Raw genomic sequence first — 10,543 nt, 5'->3', positions numbered from 1 at the left:
AGCTTATGTACCACTAGTTTTTTTCATTTATTATTAAAGAAAACTGTGATACAGATCCAGTAGGAACATGCTTTTGTCCCCTAAAGTTATTAGTATGGCCATGCAGTAGCACAGATCTATAATATTTTTAATGTGCTCTATTAGGTGAAGCAAAATGGAGAAAAAATTCAATTTTTGCACTTTGAAGAGATCTTGCTTGCTCATAAACATTGCACTAAAGCTCTCAGTGGAGAAATGACCTCAGAACCTATAACTCATAAAACATGAAATGAGCAGAATTTATATTCTAATATTTATATTTTATTTCCCAATGAGCTCATCGTGCTTAGATATTAATAGAAGAGAAATTATTCATGATTCATCATTTAATGTGATTAAAACCTGAAAAGTTATTTAGTTAGTCTTATACATTCCTACTCATTTATAAATGTATATTTATAGTGGCTTCTCATGTTCTTGCTGTTGTGGTGCTTCTACTGGAACTAATGAAATGATAATGAAACAGATATAAGATGACCAAAACATCTTTTGGTAACTAAAACACAGGACATGGATTATTAAATTCAGTTAAATCATCTTTGTTGTATGTAATGTTATAAAGGAAATAACAAAATCTTGATTTTAAACTCTCCTCCAGTTTGACCTCAGCTCATAGCAGCTCTCTGACAGTGTTCAGATCCTGTGAGTGGAGGTGTTTCTGCAGGTTCTTGGGCAGTGACAGGAACAGGGAGCCAGCAGGTAAGGTGTTCAGCTCTCTTACTGGGTCACTTTATTAGGCAACTGAGATGATAAACTCAGCAAAGAACCTGATGACAGCTCACCATGTGAATTTGATCTGTGTCATAACAACTAAACCACTCGGTGTGCTGCCTTTATTATACATTATATGTCATATATACTGTTTCTGGCTGGTCAGTGAGTGGATAATACAACTGGAACACAATTCCATTCAGTTTATTTGTATAGCGCTTTTAACAATGGACATTGTCTCAAAGCAGCTTTACAAAAGTATAGAAACATAGAAAAAATTATATAGTTTAAAGTTAAGTTACTATTTATGCCTAATATTTATCACTAATGAGCAAGCCTGAGGCGATGGTGGCAAGGAAAAACTCCCTGAGAAGATATGAAGAAGAAACTTTGAGAGGAACCAGGCTCAGAAGGGAACCTCATCCTCATTCGGGTGACACCAGACAGTAAATAAATGTAAATGTAAATTATGTCCTTTCTACAAATGTTTATATTCACATGCAATTGTGCAACCAAGAGGAACTTTTATTCCTGAGGAACTACAAGGGCATAATTTCTGAGTTTATTATAGACTAAGCAGTAATTCCTTGACAGACAGACAGATAGACAGATAGACAGATAGACAAATAGACAGATAGATAGATAGATAGATAGATAGATAGATAGATAGATAGATAGATAGATAGATAGATAGATAGATAGATAGATAGATAGATAGATAGATAGACTTTATTGATCCCATAAGTAAAAAATTCTTGTATTACAGCAGCATAATACATTTGTATATTTTATATTTTTGTGTGTGTTGTATCTTGTAACTGACTAAGCTGCTGACTGATGTAAAGGCAGTTCAATGACGACACGATAGTGTACGAGTGGTTCTATACATGGCAATCCTTTAGGTCACAGGCAGTCCACGCAGATCTATCCCCAGCAGCAGTGAGCACCAACAAGCGACGAGACTCCAACCTGGGTAGAGCATCTTGATGGATCAGCCAGGTCTGGAAAGAAGAAGCGGTCACACTGTTTACATCCCCCATGATTCATTCATTTATTCTTTTACTGTGGTTCCTGGGAAGACTCCAACCTGGGTAGAGCATCTTGATGGATCAGCCAGGTCTGGAAAGAAGAAGCGGTCACACTGTTTACATCCCCCATGATTCATTCATTTATTCTTTTACTGTGGTTCCTGGGAAGACTCCAACCTGGGTAGAGCATCTTGATGGATCAGCCAGGTCTGGAAAGAAGAAGCGGTCACACTGTTTACATCCCCCATGATTCATTCATTTATTCTTTTACTGTGGTTCCTGGGAAGACTGAGCATGGGTTAGGAATACACCCTGGATGGGACAACAATCCATCATAGGACACCTCACACACACACCCATTCACATCTAGGGGAAATATTATATAACAAATCCACTTGAAGGATACTTAGATAGGTTTTTCATAATACATTCATATTCACACTTTATGTACAGTATGTAAAATTTGTGTCACGTGCATAAATCCATTTTCAGTAAAGGACTGAACATAATTTTATATTAGTTTTTTATTTCTGTTGTTCCAGTGAGTCAGAGTCACTGGATGTAGTATAGGAACTAATGCAGGTGTCCTGTCTAGGTTGAACTTCATTTCTCATCACACACTGCGTCCTACCAGCATGGCTGCACCAGACTCCAGTCCCCACAATGCACCTGCACATTCACAGTCACAGGATTTCTGATTGCACTCAACTGTTTCCAATCTCACGCACCACTTTGCAAAGTACACGCTCAGTTTCTCTTGTATCCTGATGTTACAAAGTCTGTTTTCTAGTGTTGCATGATTCTGGTTTTTACTCTGCATTTGCTCACTGTTTTGTGCTTTTGCCTTTAATATCCTTTTTTTTTTTTTATTTCCTGACCTTTGCCTGTTTACCCACTTTGAGATTACATTACGTTTTGGACTGTTTGCTGTTGCTAATAAAACTTGCAACTGCATCCTGCATCCATCCTCCTTAGCATCTCTGTTGTGACAGCGGGTTGAAACTGAATAAAAAATCTAAATGTGGCTATTCATAGTTATTCATAGTATTGATTTGTACAATAAATGAATAAAACAATAAAGGAGACTGTGAGTTTCATTTGTAAATCAAGCAGCCTGACCCCTAATTTGGCAACCGCTGCTTTAAAAAGTTCAGCACCATGCGAAAGTTGCTTAATACACCCAGTGAGTGTAGATTACAGCAAACCTATAATATATTTTGTGGTCAGGGCACAAAAGAAATGCATGCACAAGCATGAGCTTGTAATAAAGTCATTTAATGATCCTAGTCTAACCACAAGAAAACTGTAAATTGCCTGCTTTTAATTATAAACACACGCATATATGGATCTATATATTTCTACCTAAACCTAATGCTTATAATTTACTTTCTGGTTTTACCATCAACTGTGAATCACCTAATGAGCAACTATATGCTCAAAACATAGTGTTTTAATCCATTACACGTGCTATATAGTGAACATATAATAATTTCTTCAAATAGACTTTATCCTTACAGGTTTAAAAAATCAACCAGTTTTGCTTGTTAAATAAAATTACAGGCTGTTTCGAGGGTAGCTGTAGTTATACTGTATTGTATGTGTAACCACCAAGCTTAAAAGGAAAGCGGTATGGAGCAATATGTTATGAAATATGTTTACATGTTAGCTGTAAGACATTATCTTGCATGTGTTTATGTGATTAAGCTGCAGTGACAGGGTGAATCCCATGAAAGTTGAACAATAAAAACAACCACCTTGTGTTACAATGCAAAAATCACAATGAAATCCATTTTATTTAGTCCACTTTAAGCCAATCATTAATATTCATCTATTTTCATCTTTACATTGTCTTTGTGATCAACTACTAAAAGACTCCATTTTCAGTGAGTTCAAGTGGCTCTTTTTTGGGTTTCTCAATGTATCATGGTAATAGCAAAATTGGCACTTGTCTACACTGTACAATGTCCAAATATATACACGGATTAAGCATAATATTCTGAGCGCTGAGAGGTGAAGTGAATAACACAGACTGCTCATCATGGCACCTGTTAGTGGGTGGGATATATTAGGCAGCAAGTGAACATTTTGTCCTCAAAGTTGATGTGTTAGAAGCAGGAAAAATGGGCAAGTGTAAGGATTTGAGCGAGTTTGACGAAGGGACAAACTGTGATGGCTAGACGACTGGATCAGAGCATCTCCAAAACTGCAGCTCTTGTGGGGTGTTCCCGGTCTGCAGTGGTCAGAATCTATCAAAAGTGGTCCAAGGAAGGAACAGTGGTGAACCGGTGACAGGGTCATGGGCGGCCAAGGATGAATGATCCACGTGGGGAGCGAAGGCTGGCCCGTGTGATCCGATCCGACAGATGAGCTACTGTTGCTCAAATTGCTGAAGAAGTTAATGCTGGTTCTGATAGAAAGGTGTCCGAGTACACAGTGCATGATGGGTCAGGGCTGTTTTGGCAGCAAAAGCGGGACCGACACAATATTAGGCAGGTGGTCATAATGTTATGCCTGATCAATGTAAGTTATCTCTGGAATTTACATATTTTCATAAGGCTGCTTTTTGACAATGTCCACTGTTAAAAGCTGTATACATAAAAAAAAATGATTTGAATTGAAAATATTGAAACCATCTCTGAGGGAATTCTTCTATCTTCTTTCTTTTTTGCTTTAAAAGTTCCTCTAGAGTAATAAATCAAAGGTCCCAGATTTTTCTTCCTGGCTATTAGGTTACACTAAATAACATTCATGCAGTACATTATGTAATGGCATAAGGGTAGTATGTATGATATGTAATAGAATCATGTTTAATGCTAGACCCTGAGAGGAAATCTTCAGAGAGTTCCTTGGCATTTGTCAGGACAGCTGGTTGGAGAATGTCAAGCCGGGTGGCTCTGACTGTGAGTCTGATTGCCTTTTGGCTCATTAACAATATTTAATTAGTGATCAAGCCATCAGGACCCTTGAGGACACACCGATCAGACTCACATCTCACCCTAGTTTGTCTAACAGGATCACAATGATGACAGACATAAAACAATGCTATATAGAGTCTATGCAATTTTATAAAACTGTAGTATTTTGTCTGTTGGACAGAGGACATGCTGGGATTTTCTTATTTTATACATTCTAAAGATAATGCACAATAGATATTGAGGTAGATCTGATTGTTCTTCTCCCAGTTTCTATGCCATTTTCAGCCTTTTCCTATATTCCCTATGGATTCATTTTATGAGAGACAGATCCAAAACCAAATTATATTCATTATTATAAAATAATTCATCTATTAATATTTAAATGTTCAGTTTTCCTAAGTGCAACTCTCACACAAAAGGTGATTATTGACAATAAAACAAAAGAATTTGTCCACAACTTTTGGATATGTGCCTGCATTTCTAAACCAGACAACTCCACTGGTTGTCAATGTCACTGCTTCCCTTTTTTTTTGCAGCTAGACTAATATTCTACACTCATGATAAATACATCACAGTCATACTAGAAGTAAAGAAAGCTTGTTTTGGAAAGAATATTTATGGTAGTGTTGCTGGAAAAGGTTGCTTTGTGACCTGGATCGCTGTGGGAGTTGTTTACTGCAGGAGTTGTTTACTGTACCTCCTGCAAGCCATGCAATCAGCACTGCACTTGAGAAAATAAAGTTTAGTTGATTGCGGTGTCAGTGAGAAAACATGACAATTAAGGGCTTTTTAATGCAGTGGTGAAAAGTTTTACGACTGATGGATATACTAGTCCTTCAGATGGCAGTAAACACCTCAAGTCCTTCATCACACGTGGGGCTGACAGGACAGTGCTTTAGGAAGAGCAGGATGTGAAATGACTCCGATTCTGATTCAGATTCTTATGCTGAATTTAACTCATTCAGGTAGTGATTCTTTGTCTAATTCTGAATCTGATCCCATCTTCTCCAGAAGCTCGATCCTTGCTCAGCTGATGAAAGTTCTGTTTCTCTTTCTGTTGTATTACTTCATGCTTCGAAAGCAGTTTCTAATGAAAGAAATAATTTTAACAAGAACTGTATATTTTCTATAATATTAAACATCTCTCAGAATCTTTCTCTCTCTCTCTCTAATAGTGTGTTTTTAAATGTTTTGTTTCTCTTATACCATAACAATTTACTCTCTCTCTCTCTCTCTCTCTCTCTCTCTCTCTCTCTCTCTCTCTCTCTCTCTCTGTGGTATTTTAATACCATCTCTCTCTCTCTCTCTCTCTCTCTCTCTCTCTCTCTCTCTGTGGTATTTTAATACCATCTCTCTCTCTCTCTCTCTCTCTCTCTCTCTCTCTCTCTCTCTCTCTCTCTCTCTGGTATTTTTATACCATACCAATCTCTCTCTCTCTGTCTCTCTCTCTCTCTCTCTCTCTCTCTGGTATTTTTTATACCATACCAATCTCTCTCTCTCTCTCTCTCTCTCTCTCTCTCTGGTATTTTTTATACCATACCAATCTCTCTCTCTCTCTCTCTCTCTCTCTCTCTCTCTCTCTCTCTCTCAGTTATCAGTTAATCAGAAAATAACAAAAATAAACAAAATAACCAGTGTGTGTTTTATTAGAGATGTTATTAGTGTTAGTTTATTATTATTATTATTATTATTATTATTATTATTATTATTATTATTATTATTATTATTATTATTATTTTATTAATTAATTAATTTATTTTTTTCAAACTTTTGCTTTTGGTAAATATAATAGCAATAACATGTAAGTAAAGTGTGCAGGAGAGCGAATGCTGCCACCTAGCGGAAATAAATTCGACTTTTATATGCAATACAAGTTTAAAAGCTGAATCCTGTGCTGTCTTTACTAAAGACAGAAAAATTAAAGTCATGCTCTTTCAGTAAACACTGAAACACTAACAACACAGAGAACATGTTGCATTGCATATATGTCTTTGTATGTATTTACTTAAAATGAACATTTTTATCAACATTTATCTGGATTTAATTTTCTCATTTAAAGAGTACTTCACTGACTATTCTTCTTCTTCTTCTTCTTCTTCTTCTTCTTCTTCTTCTTCTTCTTCTTAACAGGAATATCTTTTATTAATAAGCAATTGTGGTATAAGCAAAATAATATTTTTACCCACATGAGTATTGTACTAATGTGTACAGGAGAATTTTTTTAAGAAGAATACAGTTGAATTTATTCATATAATTTAGCAGATAGTTTTGAGGGCAGTTAAGAATAAATATGGAGAACAGAAATGGTTAAACAGCTTAAAAAGTGCAGTCAGTTTACAGTTTCTGTTGGTCAGAGATCTGTGCATGATAGACACTGCATGGTTGTGAGCTTTATGTATTTACTTTTCATTGAACTGACAGAGTGGATCTAAAGCACTGATAGAGAAGCACAAAGTATGAATATTATTCCATATTTGAGGGTCTGTTCATAATCTGCTCATTATTATAATCTCATTGTGTATTTCTTATTAGTTTGATATTTGTGCAGAATTCTATTTATTCTACATAAAATAGGAAAGTCTCACCTTACTGTTTAAACCCATAGCAATTACTGGGAAAAACAAATAGTGGTTGATCTGGGTATCAGGTTTTGTGTGATTAAAATCTTTTGTTTTAAAACTGACATAACAAACATGTTGAGATAGTAACATAACAAGTTTGAAAAGTTTGCAAAGCTTAGTAATATGATAATGCACTATTATGATGAATTATTATTAATTCTTCTTTTAAACAGTTTACAGACAAACACACAAACAAAAATCATTTTTTAATAAACTTTTAATAAACTTTAATCAACTACTGTGATTGAGAACATGGTTGTCTGTTGATCTAATACCAAATTAATGACAGAATTTAACAGTATTTTACACCAAGTGTCCATATCAATTTTCAGTAACAGTATTTTATACCAAGTGTCCATATGTATATGTTTTTATTAGTGTCCATATACCAAATGTCCATATGTGTATACGTGTTTCTATAAGTGTTTTATACCATGTGTCCATATCAATTTTCAGGAGCAGGTTTCAATGTGTCAAGTGTCCATATGAATTTTCTAGGATTGTAAGAATGGAGAATGGGATTAAAATGTGTAAAGGAGAAGAAAGAAATTGTACACATAGTATGAAATTTCATACACATATCCACAAGAGATTACAGCAGTGGGGAGAGGAGAGAGAGAGAGAGAGAGAGAGATACAATGCAAACATACAGAAACCAGCTAAAACAAGTAATGTATAGTTACAGTATATTCTGTTTATATATTCTGTGTTCATTCATTTATTCATTCATACCTTCATCGTCAGTAACATCTTCAGTTTTCTCACAGCGTATATCCATCATTGCTGTTTCTTACCTTCAGGTAATTAGAAAACTATCAAAAAAGTGATACCCTTTTTTTTTCTTTAATTTAATACAATTTTTTTAAACAATGTTTTATCACAATTATGTAACTTGTTACTAAAACCTTACATTTTGTTTAACATAGTAGTATGTTTGTAGTATGTAGTCACTATGTATAGTTACATTAACATAATAGTTTGTTGTGGTGATCAGTAATTAATAAAGAACTACTGCTAAAGTTATTAAAAAGCTTTTAAAACGAAATTGTTATCAATTCTTTAGCATTGCCAGTGTTATACGTGTACCATTCAGGGTTAAATTTGCATGTGTAATCATTTTCAACACTTGTATGTAGCACTGAAATGTTTTGTATGTTATAAAAGAAAGCAACACATCAAGAAACAGAACACCTTTCACACAAAGAAAACAGAATGTACTTATGTACTAGAAGGTCAGGCACTTTTATTTTCATTTTTATTTTAAGCACTTCAGCACACAACTGATCAGTTGGAAGTCTTTTGTGTTTTCAGTTCTTTAGAAGTAAAATGAAACCCAGTATCAGAATTATTACACGTCAGTCAAATTGGCTCTGCCAAAACGGTGTCGGTGCCTAAATGATATCATTACACCATAATTGATTCTAGTGTCCTATGAATAAGTTAATTTATGATTCGTGATAATCTGATCGTATCGCCGTGTATGATGCAAGCATCCACATTAAAAGAAAAAAAAGAAAACAAGGTAGAAAATCACTCATGGTGTTTTCAGATACAGTTATCCAAATGTGAAAGTTGCCAAATGACACCAGCAATACAGTGCAAGCTTTTTGGAAAGGACTTGGATCGGAGATATTTTGTAAATAAAGCCAGCCATCTCAAACGTTTCTGATGAGCTCTGTTAGTGTAAATTACTTTGCTCCAGATACATAAGCAGATATTGGCAGGTTGTACAGCATCCTTATAAACTTCCACAAATTGTTCTTGAGAAAAGTTTTGATATCAAAGGCTGGTCTCGGATAACTTGGTTTAGTTTAGTATACATTACTGTCATTGTAGTAACTACATGTAGTGATTTCATTATATCAACAGTCTATCTGTGTTACAGGAAGAGCAATAACTGTCAAACCGTGAATTCTTTCACAGAGTTTCATGTTTCGGACTTGTTGGAAGCAGTTATTTGCATGCATGGCATTCTGTCAGAATCTCACACCACTGCAGATCCCTTTGTAAGCGTCTTGTGCCAAATGGCACGTCAGCAAAAAGCTGCAATTATCCTCACTGTTCCTGTATACACACACTGCATACTAATTAGACAAAACAGACTAGAAAAGACATGCCGAAACAGACAGTTCTACCATCCAAGCAATTTCAAACATTTCAATAGCTTCAGTAATGGGGTTCTGTTGTAACAGGAGCAGTGAGCTGAGTCAAAGAAAATGTATTTATTATTCATCATGTTCTGTATGTACAGTGTTATGTGTCATGTTAGATATACAGATCATCTACATCATCTAGAGTTCGCAATTTCTTACCTTTTCCTGGGGTACAGGAAAACTACACCCGTTGCTTTTTCAGTGAAAGAAAGCAGTGGTCAGACAAATACAAATAAAATAAAACAAAATTGGCTAAAGGGGAAAGGACAAAAGAAGTGAAAGATACCTTGTTGGCTACTTTAATTTATGAATTTGTGGAGAAATTTGCGACTGAATAAACTCTGTCAATAAATGAGTCATTTATTAATAAAAGTACAGGGTAAAATCTGCCATGTTTAATATTTTGTATATTATATATTTAAAGATTTTTTTTTGCTACACATTTGGCCAGAAAAAATGTTTGATGATTTCAGTAATAAAAATCTTAAGACCAGAATATTTTTAACACTGAAACAAACCCAAAACCCATGCTAGGATTTTTGATTAGCAATAGTGGCTAGATAACCTAAAATAAACAAAATGAACAAACCCAACAATAGATTTGAGCACACAAAACACTGTTATGAAAACACCAGCTTGATCGTATTGTGGTGTTGATGAGGTTGTAACTAGATAAGAGGTTTCTAAAGAGCTCACGGGATCATGTATGTGCTAAGATATGTTTGTTACATATTTGCATTAAAGCATTAGAAGAATGTACTTGTGTTAGTTCTGGCTTAATCTCATCATCATCTTTCACTGAAAACAGTTTCACAATAAACACATACCTGTAGTCATGATCTGCTCTGCTGTAAATAAGTGCTCAATAATAATAAGAAGAATATTTTATTAACTCATTATGCCTATATACAGATTCTATTACGATCCTGGAGAAGAAATGATTAATAATAGTTAACAATTTTTTAATAATATCTTCAGCATGTTTCATTACTGACTGTCTTTTATGCCTGAAAGAGAGAAATGTGTCTGCCCCCACTAGAGATGTAGCTCTGTTTTTGTTTAACATGCCAAATATC

Source organism: Hemibagrus wyckioides, linkage group LG14 (assembly GCF_019097595.1).
Source record: "Hemibagrus wyckioides isolate EC202008001 linkage group LG14, SWU_Hwy_1.0, whole genome shotgun sequence".
In the NCBI taxonomy this organism is placed as follows: Eukaryota; Metazoa; Chordata; class Actinopteri; order Siluriformes; family Bagridae; genus Hemibagrus; species Hemibagrus wyckioides.
This window is presented reverse-complemented; position numbering follows the sequence as displayed.